Here is a 25,946-nt window from a genome sequence, read left to right on the forward strand (position 1 = left end):
TCAAACTCCCTACATTCAGTGGAAATCATGAATATTGGATTCCATTTGCAGATAATTATCAGCTGCTTGTACACGCTTGCACATAAATGGTGTCCCGACATAAACAATCAACACTGCCCCACTCCAGTACTGAAAAGGAGTGGAAGGAGTGAAGGGGTAGTGTTGAAGGCCATTCCAGTACAAAACAGGAGGGAAGGGGGTGAAAGGGTAGTGCCAAAGGCACAGTGACCCACTTTCTCGCTTAACGCATTGCTGCATGTAGACAGCCCGCTACAAGACTTTGTTGTGATTGAAATGGGCACAGTGGCAGATATATTGAAGTACAGTATTAGGCAACCTACTCTGATAATTACAGTATCAAAGGGGTAAAAGGTTTTTAACCGAAAATTTTTTGATACTAGTTAGGAATATTTTGTAGCTGCGTTATATAAGGTCATAATTTGAAAATATCATTTACTGGTTCGTAACTTTGTTCTGGTATTTACTGAAGTTATATCATCATAATTTACCACCTCGGATATAGAATTACAATAAATTCTATAAATAGAAAATTAATATGCTACAATAAGATGTTGATGTAAAGTATTATAACTGTGTCAGCATTTCTTTATAAAAATAACTGAAGATACATTTTGCTCCTTGAACAATAAGAAAATACATCTGAAAATAATTTAATATCATTAACATTCAATTTCCATAAAACACAAAGTCGTGTCTTAAAATATACAACAAAAATAATATTATTGCAACATCTGAACATTAATCATTATTATAAAACTAACAAATTTTTACAGAAATATCTTATCAAGAATATGAACGTATTGCATCTTGATAGAAAATATATAAATAAAATAAACGTACGGTAAAATAATAAACATAATGCACTGTCTACAGTTACATAATTTTAAGAAAAGAAAAGTGGAAATTAACACAAAACTAATTGTGAAATGGGTATTAAATAACTAAAGAGTTGTGTCAAATACAAGCTTTACAACAAGTGTATGTGACGGGTTCCTCATCCCTTCCAGAACATTAATAATCAGTCCATGCCCCGTTCCTGTTTATCAATTATTGCTCTAGCTGCTTGGGAATAGAATCTGTTAGGTGTTGGAAAAAGTCTGGTTCATTCCTCAGATTCACCCAAACTCGATCACAGTGCATTAACAGAGCCGCTCTTATCCTCTCCTGACCTGGAACCTACATGTTTATCATTCTTGCCAAAACATGTTCTATTATGTTTAAGTCAGCTGACTTGGGAGGCCAGTCAAGCACGTGAATGTCAGAATGCTGTCTGAAGAAAGCTTAGGTAACATATGCAGTGCAAACAGAGCAGTTATCTTGCACAAACCTGATAATGGGAACTACTTCTACAGGGTAAATAGCTCGAACAATAGGAAGAACAGCACCTTCTAAAATGTCCACATATTCACCAGCAGTCAGATGTGGAATGACCTCTATCAACTCTCCTGCACCGGCACCACTTATCCACCCCAATAAGCCACAAGTGACACGACCCGACTGATTAGGAGGGCTCTTCAAAACACTTTCCAACTGGACGTCAGCACTTCACCTATTTTCCTGAATCGGAGCAAAATACCTTTTAATCCAACCAAATTGTAATTTACCATTCCTGTCGTGGAGTAACATTTTCTTGTAGTAAAAAGCCTACGCTAAGTTCTCTGTGAATAGGATGAAGTCGCCCCTTTTCTTGCAGCTCGGTGATTGTAAATACCTGCAGCGTGGAGTCGGCAACTGAAGGTAGTCCTGGTTACTGGCAATCCCAATGCGGCAATCATATTACCGATAGTTGCAAATGGAGAATTGTCCATAGTTTGAACGATTCCAGCATCCTGTTCCAGAGTACTTCTTCTAGGAACCTTATTATGTGTCCTATGAATCTAAAAATCCTTCTTCACCTCATTCTTGCTATATTTCTACCCTTCTCCAAATTGTCTTATAACTGCATGGTATTGCTTGAGCTATTGCTCGGGGGGCCATGTGAGCCTCCCACATGCCAATAATACGGCCTTGATTCACTTGTGATAAGATAGGAGCCATCTTACAGTGTTACAGTATAACAAAATGTAAGCCGCCATAGAATACACATACTGTGCCTTCAGCACTACCCATTCACTCCCTTCACCCCCTTTTTGGTACTGGAGAGGGGCAGTGTTGATTGTTTATGTCAAGACACCATTTATGTGCATGTGTGTACAGAACAATGATAGCCTAGGAAGTGTCATCATCTTTTCAGCTCAGTTAAAGGCAATGCTAAGTCACTAATACAATATCTGCCAACTACAGAAAGCAATTACAATGTAGCTTGGGAATTGTTTTGCAGTAGAATAGAAAATAGAAAAATTATAGCCTCAAAGTATGTCAAAGACACATTGAAGCTGAATCTGTCATTGAACTTAAAGAATTTATCAATAGACATGATACTGTATAGGCTTTTGGGCTTTTACCGTGTCAAGAAAATAAGGTGAAATTCTTTACGTTTCGCAGAGAACTGTGCTCTGCGTCATCAGAAGAAATCCCGACTGTCCACGAGAAAGGCTTCTTAAACAATGACTTTTGAAATCAGACGTTATAATAGAAGTGGAAATGGTACGTTCATTCATCACCAGATGGCTCTTGAGATGTGGCAAAGCGCTAGCGTTCGAAGCAGAAAGAACCATCAGAATCAGTCTAAGGGGTCACATAACATGTGTACGTAACATATGACATTGACAGGTGCATGATATTGACACAAGCCTGAAAAGAAACATCTGGCGATGAGGAACGTACGCATTTGGAAAACACCGAGACGCAATAACAATAATGAAGGGACAGGGAAGGGAACTACCTACATAAATCCTTAATAGCTTTTTTTTTTGCTAGTTGTTTTACGTTGCACCGACACAGATAGGTCTTACGGCGACGATAGGACAGGAAAGGGCTAGGAGTGGGAAGGAAGCGGCCGTGGCCTTAATTAAGGTACAGCCCCAGCATTTGCCTAGGGTGAAAATGGGAAACCACGGAAAGCCATTTTCAGGGCTGTCGACAGTGGGGTTCGAACCTACTATCTCCCGAATACTGGATACTGGCCGCACTTAAGCGACCCTTAATAGCTAGCAACCAGGTATTATTGTTAGGATTTCTACGTATTTCCACAGCCTCCCGTATAATACTGGACCTATAGTGTCTTAATGTGGGTAAGAGCTCGAGCATCTTGGAACATGACATCATGACCCGATGATAGAGCGTGCTCAGCTATTGTCGATTTGTTCGGCTGGTTGAGACAAATATTACGTTTGTGTTCCTTGATACGGGTACCAAAGGACCGGCATGTTTGGCCTATGTACACCTTACTGCAAGTACAGGGAATTTCGTATACCCCAGGATGTAAAAGTGGGGACAATTTGTCCTTAGTTTTAATCAGACTGTGAGCAATTTTAGTGGCGGTGCCAAACATGGTTATCATATTGTGTTTGCGGAGGACCTTGGCAATTCGATCTGAGGTGTTGTGAATGTAAGGCAAGTAGGCAATTGAAGGGAATTGGGTGACCCTCCACCAAGACGACACACGTACAATACATGTAGCAGAACATCGGCGACCACCAATACTCTCACATCAAGGTAACATTCAAGTGGGCAAAAGGTAAGCGTCAACACAGCAATACTTATGATATTTCCGGTTACCCTCTCCCATTATGTTTCTTACAGTTTGAATCTGGTTAATTCTAACTTCTCCCTTTACAGAGCTTATATACACCTGACAGTGTGACATCACAACTGTCTCACAGCCTGTTCTCTTTTTGAACAACAAGCTAACATTAGAATGCCACAACATCGACGCAGCACGCCAACACCACAATATTAGTGTATACAAAAGAAGATAGTTAATGACACTATTACAAGCACCACCAAATACAGTACTCAATAACAAGCCTTGAATTAAGAATACAACAATAAAATAACTTCTACCTTCGAAAGCTGCAAACACCGAATTTTATCAACCTTTGAATGAGAACTTATCACTAGATCTGAGCATAACTTTACACGTTCGAATGTATTTCCTTTTGAAATCCTGTTCAAAAATGTTTTAACTCACTTCAATTTTACCAATGTCCATTTTGCCATATAGGTTAATTAATCACATTTTACTTTTGACCAAGGCATTAGGCCTTTAGCATATTAATGGTTCCCATGTCCATTTAAGTTCCTTAAATAACAACTGTACATCATGGTAATGTTTTAAATGATAAGAATTTTTAGATTATGGCCAAGAATAACGGCCGAGAGGATTCGTCGTGCTGACAACACGACATCTTGTAATCTGCAGGCCTTCGGGCTGAGCAGCGGTCTTTTGGTAGGCCAAGGCCCTTCCAGGGCTGTAGTGCCACGGGGTTTGGTTTTAACTAAACAGGTCCCTGTTTTGGTATTGAGGCGAAGATAAGGCTGATAATGCCCTTTAAAAGGGGCAAAACATGTCCCATGTTCATAGGCTAAGGAGGAAAGAACATTAATCTTATGATTGAAAGTATTGAATAGGTGGAAAATGACACACAATAAAATTTTACACATTTAAAAGAAGTTACTTTCAATACGGATTTTTAAAATAATAAATTTTATAACTTGTAAGTGGTAAGTTCCGAGCTGTCAGTGGAGAGATTGTGTGGAATGACATCAGTAGACAAATAAGTCTGAGTGGTGTCTTTAAAAGTAGGAAATACACTGAAGAGAATGGAAATTGCAACACCCAGAAGGAGTGGTACTACATTGTTGCAATTGAACATGCAGGACGAGTGTTCGGTTGTGATTCGATGATTACACTTTCAGGTCCCTCTAACCGCAGGTTTGGACAACAATCGATACAGGATGTGCCTACCACGAGCTGCAATACATTGATGAATTCGTCGAGGCATGGGATCAATAAGGCCCTGGATCGCTTCCTGAGGAATTGTGGCCCATGCTTGCTGCACTGCACGGGTCAGCTGTTCCAGAGTTGTGGGTGGCTGAGGACGGTTGGCCAGTTATCAACACATCATGTCCCACACATGCTCAATAGGACTGAGGTCCGGGGATCTGGCGGGCCATTCTAAGGTTGTGATGTCGTGCAGAGCTTCTCTGGAGATGCGTGCTGTGTGAACCCGGGCATTGCCCTGCTGAAACATCCCATTAGCAATGTTCGCCATCATAGGGACAACCACTGGATTGAGTACCCTATGAACGTACTGTAGAGCAGGCATAACGCCCTCAACAAGCAGTAATTGTGATTTCACATTAAAGACAATAGCTCCCCAGACCATAATGCTTGGTGTTGGCCCTGTGTGCCTCTCGAGAATAAAATGTGGGCTGCCCCTCTCCCCGGTACGTCGGCGCACACAATTCTGGCGATCACTGCGGGCAAGACAGAAGCGCGATTCATCACTAAAGACGACCCTATGCCACTCGTCGACCCCCGTTGATCTTTCTCAACACCAGGCCAGCCTTACACGTCGCTGTTGTGGGGTCAATGGAACACCTTCTGCAGGGACACGGGCTCGTAAGCCAGCTGCACGCAGGCGATTACCAACTGTTTGTTGTGTAACGTGGGGTGCCACAGCTGCTCGAATTTGCGCTGTTGTTGCATGGGGTTTCATCCGGGCCATCCGAAAGGTGCGGCGATCCTCTTTCACGGTTGTCCGTCGCGCTGGGCCTGTGCCAGGTCTACGAGTGTGGGTACCTTCATTTGACCACTGCTGCCATACACGCTGTACCGTTGGCCAACACGTGCAGCATAGTCCTTTTCGATAATCCAGCCTCACACAGCCCAATTATCCAAGCCCTCTCAAACAGCGAGAGTTGTTGATAGCGTGCTCTTCTCTGTCGTCAAGGCATGTTTGACGGGGAACACTTCACTGCACAGACTGCAAGTCAACTATGCTACATCATAGTCCGTATACTGGAGTTGATTCCTCCGCGACCAATCACGTGGGGAGACCTGTATCAACAATCCAATGGGTCTGAAACTTTGCTCGTTTACATACCTACATGACATCGTTCCATATCTTGAAAATCAACACAAACGACCAACGCCTTCATGGTGTTGCAATTTCCATTTTCTTAAGTGTATCACAATATGAAGGCAAAGTTGGAATTTAAGAGGACAAATTGGGGCAAATATTCATTTTTAGGAGGGGGAGTTAGGGATTGGACTAACTTCAATAAATTTCCAATTTCTTTGCAATCGTTTAAGAAAAGGCTAGGAAAACAACTGATGGGGAATCTGCCACCTGGCGACTGCCCTAAATGCAGATCAGTAGTGATTGATTGACTGACTGATTGGCAGTCAAACACACTTAACCCAATCGCATCATTTGATGACCCTAGCTCACAAAAGTTATTTGTGGCATATGAATCCAATGACGAGCTCAGCTCGCGGCGATGCACTGCTCTATATCAATATATGTAGTTCAGTTACTAACTCACAGATGTCACTTGTATGCATTCTGAGCTGAAGTTTAGACATGTGGCTTCGGTTATTTCCCACGCTCCAGGTTATCACACAGTTCTGGAATAAGAGATAAAAGAATCTTTGTTCATATTATTTCGCTCACGTCAGTTGCAATCATGGCATCAAGCAGATGTGTTGGTGTTGAAGATGGAATACGAAAGCTAATAGATAGTGTTTTAGAGAGTGATTATGAAGACAGTGATGTTTGTGACAACCAAAGAGACCCTGAAGGTCTTAGTTCAAGTTCGAGTGATGCGTGTAATAGTGCTGATAATACGGAAAGTGATACAAACGATGACGGTGGACCAAGTCTTTCGTAACAAGTTCGTACCTCACTTAGAAGAATGTTTCAAGGTGTACCAGACTCAGCAGACGTACTAGAAAAGTGGCATTGGTAAGCTTATTCCTTCGTTATTTTGCATGCAAATTTTCAGAAAGGAATCTTTACTGGTTGGTTTTGCACGATTTTTTAAAATAATACTGTGCAGATGACTGTCGTAGTGTGGGATTTAACTGTGTTTTCTCAGTGAACTGCTATGGTATTTAAATGGGATGCGAATGATTTAATCACAGAAGACCCTTCTAACAAAACCCATGTTAAAATGCAACAAGAGAACACAGCCTTCCCAGCTCGCGGCGATACACTGCTGTATATCATTACATGTAGTTCAGTTACTAACTCACAGATGCCACTTGTATGCATTCTGAGCTGAAGTTTAGACATGTGGCTTCGGTTATTTCCTGTGCCCCAGGTTATCACACACTTCTGGAACAAGAGATAAAAGAATCTTTGTTCAATATTATTTCACTCACGTCAGTTGCAATCATGACATCAAGCAGAGGTGTTGGTGTTGATGAGGATGGATATGAAAGCTAATAGCTAGAGCTAATGTATAGGACGACTTGCACTCAATTATACTTCGATTCAGAACACACTAGATAGCATTTACAGCAGACATCACAAAGATGTACAAACAAACCACAGACAGTGACACTACCACAGAACACACTAGACAGCATTTACAGCAGACATCACAAAGATGTATATCAACCAAGAAACACAGTGTCAACATCAAAATCAGACAGCAACACCATTCAAGACCATAATAAACTGTTTAGTTGCTCCTAAAATCACGGGGCAAATGCCTTCAATGCAACTCGATTACAAAGCATGAGGCATCCCAAGCAACATCACACTAGTGGATCCACATTTTTATCATCGAGGAAATGTTGATTTATTAATTGGGGCAGAATTATTCTACAACATCCGGAAGGCAGAATAGAAGCTATAAGAAGGTGACTATGCAGTACTACACTTAGGATGGGAAGTTTCAGGGAACTGTTGGCTGGAGAATCCTGTAAGCAACAACACGGTAAGTTCACTTCTCAACAAAACAGAAGGAAATCTCAACCATCAACTGCACAAATTTTGGGAAATTGAGGAATTGGACACTAAACCAAGGACGTTAAAGAGCAGAAATGCATGCAACACTTCAAAGACACTACCACAACAAACAGTGATGGCAGATTCATAGTGAGACTTCCGCTAAAGGAGAATTGTCAAATATTAGGAAAGTCATACGAACAAGCTAGGCAAAGATTTCAACTATCAGAAAACAAATTTCATAGACAGTCAAAACTACATGAAGATTATGCAAGGTTCATGACAGAATATGAAGATCTAGATCATATGACTGAAGCAGACACCACAGACAGTGACAATAAAGCGTGTTACTATCTTCCACATTATGCAGTATTCAAACCAGACAGCATCACAACTGCTACAAGTGTAATGTTGTCTTTGATGGCTCAGCAAAAACTTTCACAGGGGTTTCACTGTATAACATACTCATAGTAGGACTGGCTGTATAGGAAGACTTACACTCAATCACACTTTGATTCAGAACACACTAGATAGCATTTACAGCAGACATCACAAAGATGTACAAACAAATCAGAATACATAAAGAAGACACAAGACTTCAAAGAATATTATGGAGAAGGACTTGAGGGGAATCATTGAAGACCTACAAGTTACAGACTGTAACTTATGGTACAGTACCAGCTGCATTTTTAGCAATCCAATGTTTAAATCAGTTGGCAGAAGAAGAAGGCAAGTCTTACCCAGCAGCAGCTCATGTTCTTCATAGAGATTTTTATGTAGACGACATTCTAAGTGGCTCATCAAATGTCTCCGAAGCATTGCATATCCAGAAAGGAATGATTGCAATACTCAACTGAGGAGGATTCCCTATCAAGAAGTGGTGTTCCACTCATCCAGTATTTATTGAAGCACTTCCAGATTCAGATCGACACCCTGCATTACCATTCAAATTTGACAGCAAGGACACTGTGAAAATCTTAGGTTTATCATGGCATCCCACTTCTGATAAACTTCTCATTAGAAGTAAATTCAGACATGTTGAGACAAACCACATTACAAAGCATACCACAACATCAGTTGTAGCATCAATATTTGATCCTTAAGGGCTCATCAGTCCATTCATAATTCAGTATAAAATGTTTTTGCAGAAACATTGGTTGCACCACATTGACTGGGATTCATCATTGACGAATGACTTAAGGTGTTAGAGTGGACTAAATTAGACAGGCTGACACACATCAATAGTATTCAAGTTGATCACTTAGTAACAATAAGGGCAAACTTGCAAATTCCAAATTTATGGTTTTAGTGATGCATCAGAGTGAGCCTACGGACCCTGTGTCTACATTCGTTCAATAAATCATCACAGTAAGATTCAAGTACGATTGCTTTGTTTAAAATCCAGAGTCGTTCCAGTTGAGAATATAACACTCCCTTGATTAGAACTTCTTGGTGCAACCTCATAAGCATGTCTAATGAAGAAAACTATTACTGTGCTTAACTTAGACATTGAGGAAATCAACCTCTGGACAGACTCAAACATTGTACTTTCATGGTTAGCAGCTCCGGTGTCTCAAAGGAAGACATCTGTAGCCACCAGACTAGCTAGGATTCAACAGTTAGCAGAAACTGAAAATTGGCACCATGTTCAGTCACAATACAACCCTGCCAAATTAATATCTCAAGGTGTCAGTGCATAAAATTTACAATCTTCTTTGCTTTCGTGGGAAGGGCCAGTGTGGTTATCAAAATCATCATGGGAGTGGCCTCAATCAGAGCACATCAAAGAGACTTCACCAACAGTACTAGAGCAGAGACAAATGAAAGCTGCCCTTGTAATCAATCAGCACAACAGAATCATCCACACGTATTCTGCACTAACAAAACTCCAGAGAGTTGTTCCTTACTTCTATAGATTGGTTCACAATGCCAAGGAACCCAAAATCAAGAAGACAAGACCACTCATAGTTCATGAACTACAAAATTCACTACAAACTTGCATTTGATTAGCACAAAATGAAGCCTTGGTGAAGACATCATGAAATCAGAACTCCTGGAGCTCTTCCAAAGAAAGGTCAGATAAGAAGTATGTACACTTTCTTATCTAATGGTATACTTAGAGTAGGAGGTAGATTAGCAAACACATCACTTCCATTCTCAAACAACATCAGATCATGTTACCACCCAATCATCATATCACAGAGCTTATCATTTGGCATGTACATCTGGAACAAGCTCATGCAGGACCCAAAGTATTACTCTCCACACTTTGTGATAAATACTGGATTCCAGAAGCATAATAAGACACCAGATTCATAACTGTTTAAGACGTTACAGCTTAAAGGGAATAACCATGTAGCAACTGATGGCTGACTATCCTAAACCTTGAGTTCAACCAGCACCCCCTTTCAAAATTTGTGGCACTGATTATGGTGGCCCAATTCTTTTGTGTCTTATGGACAAGAGAATTAACATGATAATTAATCATACACCACACTATTTGTTTGTTTTGCAACAAAGACATTCCATATTCAACTAGTGAGTGATCTCACAACAGAATGATTTTTAGCTGCACTTCGTCAATTTATTTCAAGAAAGGGAAAACTGACATATCTACAGTGATGATGGAACAACCTTTAAGGGAGCCAATAACGAGCTTCAGGATCTTCACAAGTTCATGACATTTCCAGGGGTTCAAGACGATATCACTAATACTATGGCTAACAAAGGAATCAAATGGCATTTCATACCACCATATTCCCCTCACTTCGGAGGCATATGGGAAGCTGGAATTAAATCTGTGAAATATCACCTTCGTCTGGTAATTGGCAATTGCACTCTGACGTTTGAAGAAATGTATGTGGTACTAAATCAGATTGAAGCTTGCTTAAAGATCGGGCTAGGTAGGAAGACAGCCGGTGAGGGGAAGTGTGCGAGGGAGAACGCAGAGCCGTGGGAGCGAGAACACCGACTTCCCCTTCTTGCTTGGTGTTGTGGCGACATACAGATGACCGAAATATTTGTTATAACTGACATGTAACACTTCACAGATTTTCAGTTAGTGGAATTCCCTTTCAGCTATAAATTACAGACATACCTAGCTGAAATGAATTTATTTGAAAGTGTTACAGATGATAGATAGATTTAAGGAATTAGAACATAATTTAACCTCATATCATAGTAGCTGTCAAAATAATTTTCATGTAGGCCTATCAATTTGCATAGCCATTGTTTTAAATTATAATCAGATGTAAAATTAACTTTACGACGCTGTAGATATACAGTGTAGAATATGTTTTGGTATAACAGCAGGCTTCATAACCTGAGCTACATCATGTAAAATAAGTCAATAATAATAATAATAATAATAATAATAATAATAATAATAATAATAATAATAATAATAATAATAATAATAATAATTTATTGAGATATTATACATCAAGAATGAAACGCACTACAAGAAAATTGAAAAAACTCTCAGATATTATGCGAAAAAGGAGGATAATTTTTTACGGTCATCTTCTCAGAATGAACTCTTAACAGATTAACCAATCAAATCTTCGACTTCTTCCATAACCGCAAAACAAATCCAACTGGTTTAAAAAAAGAGAAAAGGACCTAGTAGAATTAAAAATTACAGAAAATTCACTATTTGATTGAACAGCTAAAGGACTGGTAATAACTAAAGACAAAAATATAAGGTTTCAAGACAAATCTACATTAAAAGCCAAATCTATTATCTCGTAAGATGAGAAACGAAGATCAGAAACAATGAAGAAATACTGGGCGCTAAGAAAGAACAAAACACAGAGAAATGATTAATTCAACATACCCCAAAGAAGGTGAAACCAAAGAATAAAAATAATAATTACTTTTGCCACAAGACGAGAAAGCAGGGTTAGACTATATGATTGTCTGTCCCTAGCTCTCTTGTAAAATAAGAAATGCGAGTTAACGATATGATATGTATACCGATATAATGGTTTTCAGGTAGAGAAACAAAATATAATTCATAAAAGGAAACACCATAAAGGGTCTACATATGCTGGATGTATGTATTTAGGTTTCATCCGTGTACACTATAGGCCAGGGATGGCGAACCTTTTCTGACCAGCATGTCAGTTAAGGTCTTGTTCATTATTCAATCAATCAATCAATCAATCAATCAATCAATCAATCAATCAATCAATCAATCAATCAATCAATCAATACTGATCTGCATCCAGGGCAGTCGCCCAGGTGGCAGATTCCCTATCTGTTGTTTTCCTAGCCTTTTCTTAAATGTTTTCAAAGAAATTGGAAATTTATTGAACATCTCCCTTGGTAAGTTATTCAAATCCCTAACTCCACTTCCTATAAATGAATATTTGCCCCAATTTGTCCTCTTGAATTCCAACTTTATCTTCATATTGTGATCTTTCGTACTTTTAAAGACGCCACTCAAACTTATTCGTCTACTAAAGTCATTCCACGCCATCTCTCAGCTGACAGCTCGGAACATACCACTTATGATATAATTTCTTTAGTTTTGCCAATTGCCACCTTTTCAATACATTATTGTATTGAATACATTATTGTATTGAAAAGGTGGCAATTGGCAAAACTAAAGGAATTATATCACAAGTAGATCTTCAATACGGACGAGGAAAATGAAGTTTATAACCTGCAACATACCACTTAGTCGAGCAGCTCATCTTCTTTCTCCCAATTCTTCCCAGCCTAAACTTTGCAACATTTTTGTAACGCTACTCTTTTGTCGGAAATTACCCAGAACAAATCTAGCTGCTTTTCTTTGGATTTTTTCCAGTTTTTGAATCAGGTAATCCTAGTGAGGGTCCCATACACTGGAACCATACTCTAGTTTGGGTCTTACCAGAAACTTATATGCCCTCTCCTTTACATCCTTACTACAACCCCTAAACACCCTCATAACCATGTGCAGAGATCTGTACCCTTTATTTACAATCCCATTTATGTGATTACCCCAATGAAGATCTTTCTTTATATTAACACCTAGATACTTACAATGATCGCCAAAAGGAACTTTCACCCCATCAACGCAGTAATTAAAACTGAGAGGACTTTTCCTATTTGTGAAACTCACAACCTGACTTTTAACCCCATTTATCAACATACCGTAGCCTGCTGTCCATCTCACAACATTATCGAGGTCACGTTGCAGTTGCTCACAATCTTGTAACTTGTAACTTATTTATTACTAACCTCTGATTCCACTTCTTTACTCTTATCATTTATATATAAGAAAACATAAAGGTCCAATAATACTGCCCTGAGGAATTCCCCCCTTAATTATTACAGGATCAGATAAAGCTTCGCCTACCCTAATTCTCTGAGATCTATTTTCTAGAAATATAGCAACCCATACAGTCACTCTTTTGTCTAGTCCAATTGCACTCATATTTGCCAGTAGTCTCCCATGATCCACCCTATCAAATGCTTTAGACAGGTCAATTGCAATACAGTCCATTTGACCTCCTGAATCCAAGATATCTGCTATATCTTGCTGGAATCCTACAAGTTGAGCTTCAGTGGAATAACCTTTCCTAAAACCGAACTGCCTTTTATCGAACCAGTTATTAATTTCACAAACATGTCTAATATAATCAGAAAGAATGCCTTCCTAAAGCTTACATGCAATGCTTGTGAAACTTACTGGCCTGTAATTTTCAGCTTTATGTCTATCACCCTTTCCTTTATACACAGGGGCTTATTATTTTACTGTCTAGTGTGCCATCAGTTATTTTTTTTAAATAAATATGAAACCCCCTCATTTGAGTTTGTTTAGGTATTAGATTGCATTACATATAAACCAATTCAACTGCATGTTTCATGGTTTTATTTTGCAAAAATCACTGGATATTATATTTCATACAATAGTTCAATTGTAGGAATTAAATAATGTTTGCTTTGTGTGTGTATTCAGTCCTCAGACCTAAGGCTGTTTGGATCCTCAGCAACTCCGCCATCAGCTGTCATAAATGACCTAGGCATAACTGAAGAGGCGTACTAGGGAAATGAGGAGTGAGGTTGTTTCCCATTGCTTTCCTCACCGAGCCAGAAGTTGCTATTACGTATCAGTCTGCCAAGCCCACTGAAATGCATGCATCAACCAACCCTATGTGCAACATTTTCACACCATTCTTAGCAGGGACTGGCTGTATAAGGAATGGTATTACTAGCATCGCTCATACCTCAGTCATTTTCATATTGTCAAAGCCAAGGATAAGACTGAGACAAGTCAATGAAAGTAACAAAATTGCTCTCGCCTACAGCAGAAGACTTAGTGCATTGTAAACACTAGGTCTCACCAGCAAAGCCCTAATCTAATCAAATTTGTATGACAACAGAGTCAATTGTGACATACTTCTTTATTAAAATGTAATCCGGAAATATGCCATGTTCGTAGGATTTTTCACCTATTTATTACATGTTAAAAACATTAAAATATATTAGTATGTTCTGTGGCATGCCATACAAATTATGTGCGCGTGTCACCTACTGCCATCCCTGCTATAGGCCAATTCTCTGCCCGATGCTGAGCATTTTTTTTCAAAGAAACAAATCTTTTGTATTTTATGTCATGTTTTCCATTACGATGCGCTTGTTAGTGTTAGTTTTTTCCAACGATATCCTGACGATCAAAGCATTCGCTTGAGACTAGTATTGGATCCTTTGATCTTTAAATGTAACTTTGCACGAGTTTTTGAAACAGTAGGTAAACATTTTTCAACTAAATAAAATGTGTTAACAATACGACGTGCGGCACCTTCGTCAAATTTGTCCAGTCCAGTAACATTCTTTGTGCACATTCTTTTTTTGTTTGGTGTTTCAAACAGACTATCCATAGGCTTTCCTAATTCCATTGCTTTTCGTTTTTCGCTCTTAATCCGTGCCAGAGAACTTTCTGACACTCCCTACAGCTGCTGCTACTCTTTCCTGAACTTCCTTACAATTTATCACAAACTTTTCTTCCATTGCCTCCCTTCCCATAAAGTCTATAACGTTTGAGATTGCTGCACGAGTCTCACTCTTTAGCATCTTACGATGCAGGCTACTTTTAACGCCACCCATACTGTCACAGACAGGCCTAACGTACACCACCACTAACCACAGTTACTACAGAACGAGAAATTTGAAAGCAGCGCGCGACAGCTGGGTGTAAACTTATACACTGAACTGTCCTTGTAGCAGGAGCTCTCATAGAAGGGGATGTGCTCCACTGGATCGTCCAAAGTGCACGTGCACAACCAGACGTCTTCCTAGCTAGCCCAATCTCTAAACTCCAGACCAATTACAACCCTTTCCTCTGTTCCATCTGACCCCAGAGCAGTAATCCCAAGTCACATTATTGTCGGCAACAATTTAACTGCAATTTGTGATCCTGACATAACATTAGTTCCTTGTAACAAACTGAACCTGTGAAAAAGAACTCGACAATTAGTGCAATACTTTTGAAGTAGATGGTACAAGGACGATTGAAACAAACTCACTCAACTTCAACAAAGGCCCAATTGGACCAGCAACCAGATCAACCTTCAAATTTGAACTGTAGTTGCCTGCCATTAAGGATGACAACATGCCACCATTAAAATCGAAGCTAGCAGTTGTGACAGAACTGCATCCAGGAGCCGATGGATTGGTTCGTGTAGCAACTGCATGGACGTCACATAGAGGATGCAAAAGATCTATAGTGAAACTCAGTCCACTTACAGTGGAGTGATATGTTTAAAACCTAAACATTTAATTTTTCTGTGTTTCTTCTTGTCGTTTCTTTCTTTTTTTTTCCTGTGTGTTTCATGTATGCCATTTCAGTGACTATGTCAAGACAATACCCAGTCAAGTGTACATTTACAGAGGTAAATTAGTGATGAATGTGAGAATAATAAATGTTATGACCCTGACAGAAAAATCAGAAGAGTTGATTGATTTTATGGAGAGGGAGAATGTTGCAATACTATAACTGAGTGAGGTCAAGTGGAGGGGGAAGGGAGTGGAGTGGAGTGGAGTACGTGAGGGAAAGAAGGAGTAGGAGTGATTAAGAAAATCCTGGATGAAAATGTGGATAGGATAGACTATGTTAGTCATAGAATAAACAGAGTACACCTGAGGACGGACCCTCTGGGGAGCTTGTTAACACCTAGAAGGCGCGTCCCCGGATGGCGGATACGGGGACCCTACAATTCAGTAGGGCTGGTTGAGATACCCAATACAACCCATGGACCAACATGCAGCCTAGTTCCTGGGGGCTTTAAAATACTGGGACACCCTCTCTCCAGGGGTCACATATATGGAGGGGCCAAGCCCAGGGTATGGGTGAAGAGCCCAACGGCATCAGTGGCGGAGAATATGGACTTCGGTACAGCACCGGTGGTGGAAGAGGGAAACTTGTAGTGTCTGTACTCCAGTGGAGCAGCCTAGAATAACACCTAGCAGTATGTATAAAATGCCTTTGGGAGTGGCGAGCCCATTGTAAATAATAGCCTATATATGATATGGTACTAGTAACTCAACCTCGGAAAAAGTTGGGGTGTCCATCGTTTAAGGCGACGTGCAGTTCTAAGGGTACTGGGGGAACTGAGAAATGGACGAATAGTAACCAACATTAAGAATAGTAAACCTTATGACCCTGACAGGAAAGGCGAGGAAGTAGTAGATTTCATGGAGAAGGTGGAAATTATGGGGTTGGGTGAAGTGAAATGGAAAGGTAACGGAAGGAAGAAATTGAGGAAAGGATACACATTATACTGGAGTGGTGGCCAAGAGGCATTTCGAACCAATTGGAGGAGTATGTTGAAGTGGTAAAATGCGTGAGTGACAGAATAATGAAGATTAGACAAAAGATGAAGAATGAAGTGATGGACTTCATTCAAGTGTATACATCACAGACGAGAAACAGGGAAGAAGTTATTGAAGGATTATTGGAGAAAGTAGAAAGAGAAATTTCAGGTGTGGAAGTGGTTATTATGGGAGATCTGAATGCACAGGTCGGAAATGAGAGACAAGGAAAGGAAGAAGTCATTGGACCATATGGATATGGGAAAAAGAATCATGAAGGAGAGGAACTAGTGGACTTCTGTGAAAGGAATGGACTTATAGTGGGGAATACATGGTTTCGAAAGAAAAACAGCAGGAAAATTACGAGATATTGGTGGGATGACAGAACAACAAAATCAGTAATTGACTACTTTTTGGTGGAAAGTACAAATCGCAGGAAGTTTATGGATGTGACAGCTTTACCAGGAGAAGCATTTCATGGAGACCATAGAGTTGTGGTGGCAAAATTACGGTTGGGAAAAATGGAAGAACTAACAGAGATGAGAGAAAGCAAAATAAAAGTATGGAAATTGAAAGAAAAATGTACAGGAACAGTGTTCTCCCCAGAAATTTTCGTCAGCCGGGTGGCCGAATTGAGTAGTCGGATGGGGAATACTACGTAAAAATGAATATTATAAAATTTAAATTTGTTCTCCTCAGGGCATTAACAATAATATCAGAAAGTTAAACATTGACTGCAGAATTGAACTATTTTAGTGATATCCTCACAAACAAGACATAGCAGAGTATTTTGAACTTCTAGTATTCTACCGCTCGTTCATAATCATGTAACACCGGAGGCTTACCACTCGGTTGCAACGTCATGCAGAACCGAGTGATTGCATGCAATTCCACGCTAATCCAGGCACCGCTCACGCACGATATTACCTGATAGTCAAGTTAAACCTTTACACTCCGATGTAATTGATGCAATTATGCTGATGAAGATTTATTATTTAAACAAATAATTTTACAGTATTTAAATGTTAATTTGGAATACCTAGAGGCATGATTTTTTCGCATTAATTTATATTCGATTTCGCTAAAAGGAAACAACTTTTCGCCTTATTTCGCGAAATAGGACTGACCCCTTCGCTTCAATTTCGCGTTAATCATTTCCTAGAATTATTCATAAAAAGTTTAATTCGTAAGATTTGTGAATTATTTATATGAAAGATAGACAAATATTCCTTATGTAATCTTGATTAGAACTATAATGTGGCCCTAATGAAGATTACACAACAAATTACCCTTTCACCCTGTATGACCATACTATTAAGGAGTTTAATAGTATATTAATAGGAAGAGATAGCTACTTCTGTCGAAATGAGAAATCCTTATTCTGTCTTCGGTTTCTCTTCACACACATGATACTGGAATGCAATTTCAAGATCTTTATTTTCCAAGAATTTCGCTGCATTTTCACACTTATCACAAAATAAGTAAATTTCGCTTTAATTTGCTGTAATTTGCAAAAAAAAAATCACTAATTTCTTAACCAGATTCTTTTCTTGACAGTTGCTTTATGTCGCCACGACACAGATAGGTCTTATGGCGACGATGGGACAGGAAAGGGCTAGGAATGGGAAGGAAGCGGCCGTGGCCTTAATTAAGGTACAGCCCCAGCATTTGCCTGGTGTAAAAACGGGAAACCACGGAAAACCATCTTCAGGGCTGCCTACAGTGGGGATCGACTCCACTATCTTCCGAATACTGGATACTGGCCGCACTTAAGCGACTGCAGCTATCGAGCTCGGTTTAACCACATTCATATGATTCGTTAAAATATCTCAAAATCGCTTCAAAATATTTCTTGTCGCGCTTATCGGTAATGCGAAAAAAAGTCATGCCTCTAGGAATACCCAATGACTCAAATATGTAATAATATTACGTTACTAGCACATATCTAGGTTAAGTTATCCGGGCGGTCAGTAAAAATAGCAGGGCGGTGCGCCCATTTAAAAGGTCCTAGGGAGAACACTGAGGAAGATTTTCAGGAGAGGTTGAAGCAACAAATCCCAGTTACCGAAGTGGAAAATATAGAAGACGAGTGGGCCAATTTTAAAAAGGCACCTGTTAGTGCAGCAGAGAGTGCTTGTGGCAGGACATCTACAAGAGTGAAAGAAAAGGAGACACTGTGGTGGAATGAGGAAATGAGGAAAATAGTGAAAGAAAATAAGACAGCCTCGCGAGAATGGAACTGAGTTCAAACACAAGAAAGCAAAAGGAAGTATCTCAACAGCAAACTGAGATGTAAGAAGGTGGTAGGAGAAGATAAGCAGAAGAGTTGGGAAAAATTTACACAAAAAATGGAAGTGGATGCAAGTGGCAGTAAAAGGATGCTGTATGTACTTATAAGAAGTAAGAGGACAGAAAGAATGATCACAAAGCTAGTGAAAAAGGAAAATGAGGAATTCTTAGCTCACCCAGAAGAGATAAAGAGAAGATGGAAGGAGTATTCTGATAAGCTATTGAATGTGAACAACTGTACAGAGGAGACAGAAGCAATACAGTGTGAGGTCTCAACAACAGAGGATGATACAAGAATGCCGGAGGTGGAGTTAGCAGTACAAAAGATGAAGATGGGAAAAGCAACAGGGATGGATGAAATCAGTGTGGAAATCATAAAGGCTGCTGGACCTGTTGGTATGCAATGGTTGTTCCAACTACTAAAGTGTATGCGGAAACACAAATATGTACCAGAAGACTGGAAAAAAGGGATAATAATACCAGTGTTTAAGAGGACAGAGGAATCACACTTATATTGCAGGTAGTTACAATACTGGAAAGGATATTAGAAAGAAGAATGAGAAGAAAGATTGAAGGAGAGTTACAAGAGGAACAATATGGTTTCAGGAGTGGAAGATCTACAGTGGACCCAATTTTTAGCACGAGACAGGTGATGGAAAAGAACTGGGAATATGAAAAGGATCTGGTCATGACTTTCATAGATACAGAAAATTTATGGGTATCTGATCGTCATAAGAACTGATCATAAGGCACTGACGTTCGTGTTGAAATCGTCGTTATCCAGTGAAAGGGTCTCCAGATGGGTGTTGTATGCGCAACAGTTTGATCTCCAGATAGAGTATTGCACTGGAAAGTCTAACATACTAGCTGATAGCTTGAGCAGAAATCCACCCGAAGACGTGCGAGAAATGAATGTTATAGACATGACAGCCGAGGACGAGGAGTGTCTCCAAGAATTAAGACGTTTATCGGAGTTACAGATGGATGACCGATCTTTGAGAGCATTAACTGAGGAATGCCAAAGACCCAATAATGGTCCAGAGAATCATGAGATAAATACGTCAACAGGTGAATATGTTTACGATAATAATCTGCTGTATAAATTTGTGGATAAAGAGAGAGAAAAGTTAAGAGTAGTAGTTCCACATAAACTAAGGTGTAGATTGATATGGTACGTGCACCGTATGATTGGTCATGGGGGAGTGGATAAGCTGACAGCAACTATTGGAGAGACATTCACGTGGGTTGGACTTAGAAGATCCATTAGGAAAAAAATTTAAAACATGTGACATTTGTCAACGTGTAAAGCACAGTTCTATACTGCTTTACCAACAACCAATCCCCATAATACCAGAAAACCCCAGAGAAGTATTTGCAATGGATCTGTACGGTATGATACCAGTCAGCAAACGTGGAAACCGATTCATTCTTGTGGTCTTAGATCTTATGTCAAAATTTGTGTCTTTACAACTGATTAGGAAGGCCAATTCAAAATCTATTATTAGGAGTCTAGAGAGGCAAGTAATACCAGAGATGGGAAATCCGAGCTGTATTATTACTGACCATGGGACTCAATTCACATCGAAAGAGTTTTCCGATGCGCTTAAAAGGATGAACATTCGGCACAGGTTTAGTTCGATACGACATCCGGAATCGAACGCTGCAGAAAGAATTATGCGGGAGATATTAAAGCATTGTCGAATCTTCTGTCCGGAACGTCATTGGACATGGGCCACATTTCTGCCGACAATAGCAGAGTGCAGAAATAACACCTGGCACGAGTCAATAAACAATATTCCCAGTGTGATTCACCTGAATCGTTATCCTAGACGTTCTTGGAACGATATTATTCAAAGACCTGCGGACGAGTTACCTGATGCTGAAGAGAACGTTCGACAAGCACGGTTGAGAATGATTAAGCAAGCAGAAAAGCGAACGAGGAAACTAAGATATAGGAAATTTCAAAAACCATTAGAAATTGGGACTTACGTTTTAATAAAGAAACCGGCCATTTCTGATCCTAAAGCGAGATTCTTTTCCAAGTTTGCTCACTTATACATTGGGCCATTCAAGGTTGTAGAAGATCTAGGCAATAATGCTTATAGAATTCAAAGTCTGGACTCCAAGAACGTATAACTCTGCTAACTTGAGGAAATATTATATCCCCATTATCAGTGAAGAAGAAGAACCCAACCTTATCCTCGAAGATGATATAATGGACGACGAACTGAGTGAAGATAATCTTACAGACAGAGAAGAAAACAGCTATGAAACCCATTGTGATGTATGCCACTGAAAATAAGGATAACGGGATGATAGGAAAATGGACGAATTTTGATCTGAAGGAAATAAATTGAGAGTTGTTCGGAAATGGAATTAGAAATTAATGTCACCTTATGAGAAGAAAGGAGAATTCCGTTATTTAGAATCATATACAAGAAGAAATTTCTCCCGATGCTCGAAATTTCTTTCCAAGCAAGGGGGGAAATATGACCTTTCAATGATGTGGTGGTCGTATGTTAAGGAATCATTGAAAGTCATAAGTTAAACAGATTTAAGCAAATAGCACAGAAGTAATGTGAATCGCGGTATACGGCTAGTTTAGATGTTCATCGTATACGAAAGCCAATACAACTCGCAAATTTAGGGTGGAGTTTACGGCTGGAAATAGGAAAATCAAGCTCAGAACCCCGTGGTGTACGGAAAATTGAGTGAAGGATAATTCTGATACAAGCAGATGTCGATAAGGAATAATTAAATCAACAGCTGAGAAGAGGAAAGGTCAGACATGGTATTTAGTCCGGAAAGCGTCAGAGGAGGCCATGGATCAACTTGGAATCATGCACGGTCAATCATCTAGAAGGCGTACGGTGTGACGTGTTACATGTTACATGTGTTAATAGAGTAAATAATTGCAGGATGCTTTTCTTTGTGAGGTTCTGTGAATATGAAAGAGCGATTGAGGTGACAAGTTCCTCAAATGTCAAAGTCAGGTGTAATGAAGTGGTAATATGGTAGCTCTGTGGATTATGAAAAGCGAATCATTTATTATTATAAGATAATGAAAATAGAATTTTGTTTTTTCCTACAATACATGTATGAAGAAAGCATTCAGTAAGCAGATAGTGAGCATAGCTTGGAGATATGCTCTTAAAATTGAGAAAGTCTATTGAGTTTGAAGGGCTATACAGCATTAGTAAGACTAATATTTGTTTACACAGCATTGATATATGCAGGCAGGTGTTAACTAATGAAAGTGGAATTGTAAAATACATATGAACTCTGTTTAACGTCTTTTGTACGAGTTTCAGGTTTGGAGCCAGTAATATTGTCTACAATCATGAACCAAGGCAATAATAAAATGGAAATGCGTGCGTAAACTGGCAGGATCCCTGATGGATCCAGACTCTGCTCAAATGTCCGAGATAACATGAACAGATGACCAGGATACCACTACTTGCATGATGGGATGAACGACTGGATCGTCAAACGTTGAGTAACCGTACATTGTCTTACCTTGCTCTATTTGTAGTTGCTTATTGTAGATGTTAATATCACGCAGGTGATTTTAAAAGAGATAACTTGAATAACCTAACGGGTCAGTTGTGTTAATTTAGTGAAATGTTGTCCGGCCGCTCATATGATAGAATTTCGCTTGCCGTCAGTAACTATTATAGTTAGGGGCGATCTCGTTCGTTCGTTGCTCCTGTACTGATGGAAATAATCGTGGAAGTGAATTGTAAGATAGTCTTGAGTGCTACAGGTAAGTTTCTGGTGACGTGTGTGTAATATAATTAGTGCTGTGATCCTTTATTGTGAATAGTTCCGCGAAGTGTTGTTATGTATTTATTCGGTAGGAATTATGTGATGTCCGTATGCATGAAACTAAGGCTCTTCGGTTGCTTTGCTTGTTTATTTAATTAATGTTTGTTGATGCGGTGCACATTATTATGGTATAAGACAAGTGTAGGATCGTCTGAAGTTATGATTTGGTATGAGATGATTAGTAAATGAGATTTATTGAATTGTTTATTACAGTAGTAGATTGATTCTTCGAGATGGTCAATGTGATAGGATGGTGTTATTGAATGATGTGTTTCGCCGCGTACGTAGAGTAATGGATAAACGAGCGATATATTTAATGCTGGAATTGTAAGCGTTTTCGAAGAGATTTCTGATGAAGGCGTATGAATTGTCACGGTTCGAGTTTGGCATAACATAAATAGTGGAACAGACGAGCGGATATGTAGATAGGATCTTTGATAAGTATTACACCTGAACTGTAGATGGAATTATTTGTTATCAATGTCACCTGTGATTGTGCATTAGTATTTGTAGTACTGCTTGAGGTAGCTATTTATGCATTAGCATTATTTTCAGCATTATGGAGAGGAGTCGACGCAGCGCTGACCTTCCGCTATTGGATTATTTATCATGTCAGTAGTTAGTAGTTGATTTTCAGGTGCAGCTATGCGGAGCATCCAGGTGTATGACGGCATATGATCATTTAGTCACTGAATAATTATTAGAGATAATTTCATATTTCATTGAAAGGCCGTTAGGAAATCAAGTTGTCAATAGCTAGTTAGATATTTTGAGAATGAAACAACAGATAGAACAGGGAAGACAAGATGCGGATATAAGTGAATAATAATTGAATGAACAAACAAGTTAAAAATATGTGAAAGACTCGATTAACTAATTTCCAAAGTATTTAATAATTTATTTACATGAAGTATCGAAAGGTGTAATGAGTTATTGTGATATTTGAATTCAATGTTTGGACAATTCTTTCAAGAAGGACTTTGAATGAACAAAGTGCGATAGGGTTTGCATAAGAATATCTTCCAAACGTGTTGCTTGTTCAGATCATTATAATTATATTTAATTTAGATTCTTTATTAAAAATTTAATGCCCTTCCAAATTTTTATTGTAGTTATCATTTCTTGTCTGATATATATAAGAACCTGGAGTAATGAGATGGGAGGTAGAATCATCAGTTTCTGATTAATTATTGAGGTTGTGACCGGTTTCTTGTCGAAGGGCCATGCCCTTGAGTGGAGTCTTGCGCAAACCACTGAATTCTAAATGGAAAATTCTAAATTCCCATGGAGGGAATTCAGTCAGCAAGCCTATTAGATATCTAATTCCCTCCATGGGAATTTAGAATTTTCCATTCGGAATTGCTAGGCGGGCAATAATTCCATCGTGGAGATTTATCTCCCGTATGCAGTTATCAGACTGTGCCTCATAAATAGGCTTCTGATAAGCTCACCTGCATACACCCAATGTCAGTGGGTAGGATCTGACACATCCCACTCTGACGAGTCTAGTGTCAGACCTAAGACGAAACGCTGGTTAATAGAGCAAACGCCTGAAAAGCCTCGAGGCCTATTGAAGAAGATCATTATTTTGAATCCTACGCGTCCACGAATGGTCACAATATTCATTATAGTCTGTTATGCCTTTCGGCATTCAGTCAGCAAGCCTCCGTGAATTTATAATACCTCCACAATCCTCTATTTGTAATTAGCTCTGAGGTCTCATTTAGTTCCATAACACTTATCTTTAAATCATTAGGAACCAAGTCTAATCATCACCTTCTTGGTATTCTTCTCTTACCCTCCATGACCAAGTCCATTGAAAATTAATGTAGTTACAAAAAGATGTACAACATTTATCTGTAATAAGTAGAAATTCCATACCACATCATTCAGCGGCAAGTATCCTTAGTGCGCAAATGAATTACAGAGGGCAGGAAAGAGAGATATACCCTCACAACCTTACTACACTTAATTGGAAATTGTTTGCTTCTGTGTTCTACAAAATAAAATTTTAGAATATTTCAATTTTGGCAGTTGTCTTAAAGGGAAATAACTGCCATTCACTGGCCTGAAATACACAATCACAGTTCATGGTAACCAGTAATTATCTTACACAGGACAAACATGCTGATCTTATGAAATAAAACATCCATTCCACAAAAGAACGGTCACCTCAAACAATGGTAGACTTAAAAGAGTGGTCATCTGGAGACGTCTTAGTAAATTAAAGTAACTACAAATAAACTGACACACTTGAAAGATGTACAGAGGTCAGCATCAAACCAGACAACAGAATGGTAACTCAAACACAGTACCGTACTTAGAGGTGGGATCCCACGCTGAAACCGAGGGGGAAAAAATCAACTCTGGACGGCAAACTGATTAAGTAATAAATTCATTAAAATTCTTTCAAAGTAAATTTACTATGAGAAAATAATTTGCTGGTACTGCTTCTCCAATTCAAGACAAATCCTTGTGCTTGCACATATGAAATCAGTCTATTAAAGTGCTTGGAGCAGTGTGTAGTATTGCAATCAGTAAAATCTAGAATGGACCTAGTAGGGAGAACTTCTGTTATTTGGAATGAGACAGGAAAGTCCAAGGAAAAGTCACAATCAGGAGAACCACCAAAAATCACAAAAGATCAACATCTAACTACTCAAGTTATGAGGTTCTCTTCATTACATGTTCTCAGCATGCACAACTATGAAGGTATATGCAAGAGCTAAAGTGCTGCCCAAATATGGATACACACATTAAGCGACACATTCATACACACTGAATAGGATGATAGGTACATGTTACAAAAAACTGTTACAGAAGGAGTGGTAGATGACTTTTAAAACACAAAGTAAAATCTTCAACAGATTTTATATTCATGCAGTACAGTCAGAGCAAGAATCCATTAATAAAAATGTTAAAAATGCAATAGTGCAAAGGGGGACAAAATATACCTTAGGTCACTAGTGTAGTACAGTACAATAAATTAAAGAATACCACATAAATAAGGGGATCACAATTTGCTACATCAATAAGAATACCCAAAAGAAATGGAGCTCTCTTAAATACCAGCATATAAATGTGAAATATCATCTGATGGTAAAAATGCATAAATGCAGTCATGCAGCTTCAATCCCCAAAATGAACAGATTTTACGGCTGGGTGGAGCTC

General features: G+C 39.1%; 1 protein-coding gene across 2 annotated transcripts in view; it reads right to left on the reverse strand.

Annotated features, from left to right (window-relative positions):
• Window positions 1–25,946, reverse strand: part of yrt (erythrocyte membrane protein band 4.1-like yurt) — a 454,068-nt gene that overhangs the window by 135,514 nt on the left and 292,608 nt on the right. The window lies entirely within an intron of this gene.

The sequence above is a fragment of the Anabrus simplex genome, chromosome 2 (assembly GCF_040414725.1).
Source record: "Anabrus simplex isolate iqAnaSimp1 chromosome 2, ASM4041472v1, whole genome shotgun sequence".
Lineage (NCBI taxonomy): Eukaryota > Metazoa > Arthropoda > Insecta > Orthoptera > Tettigoniidae > Anabrus > Anabrus simplex.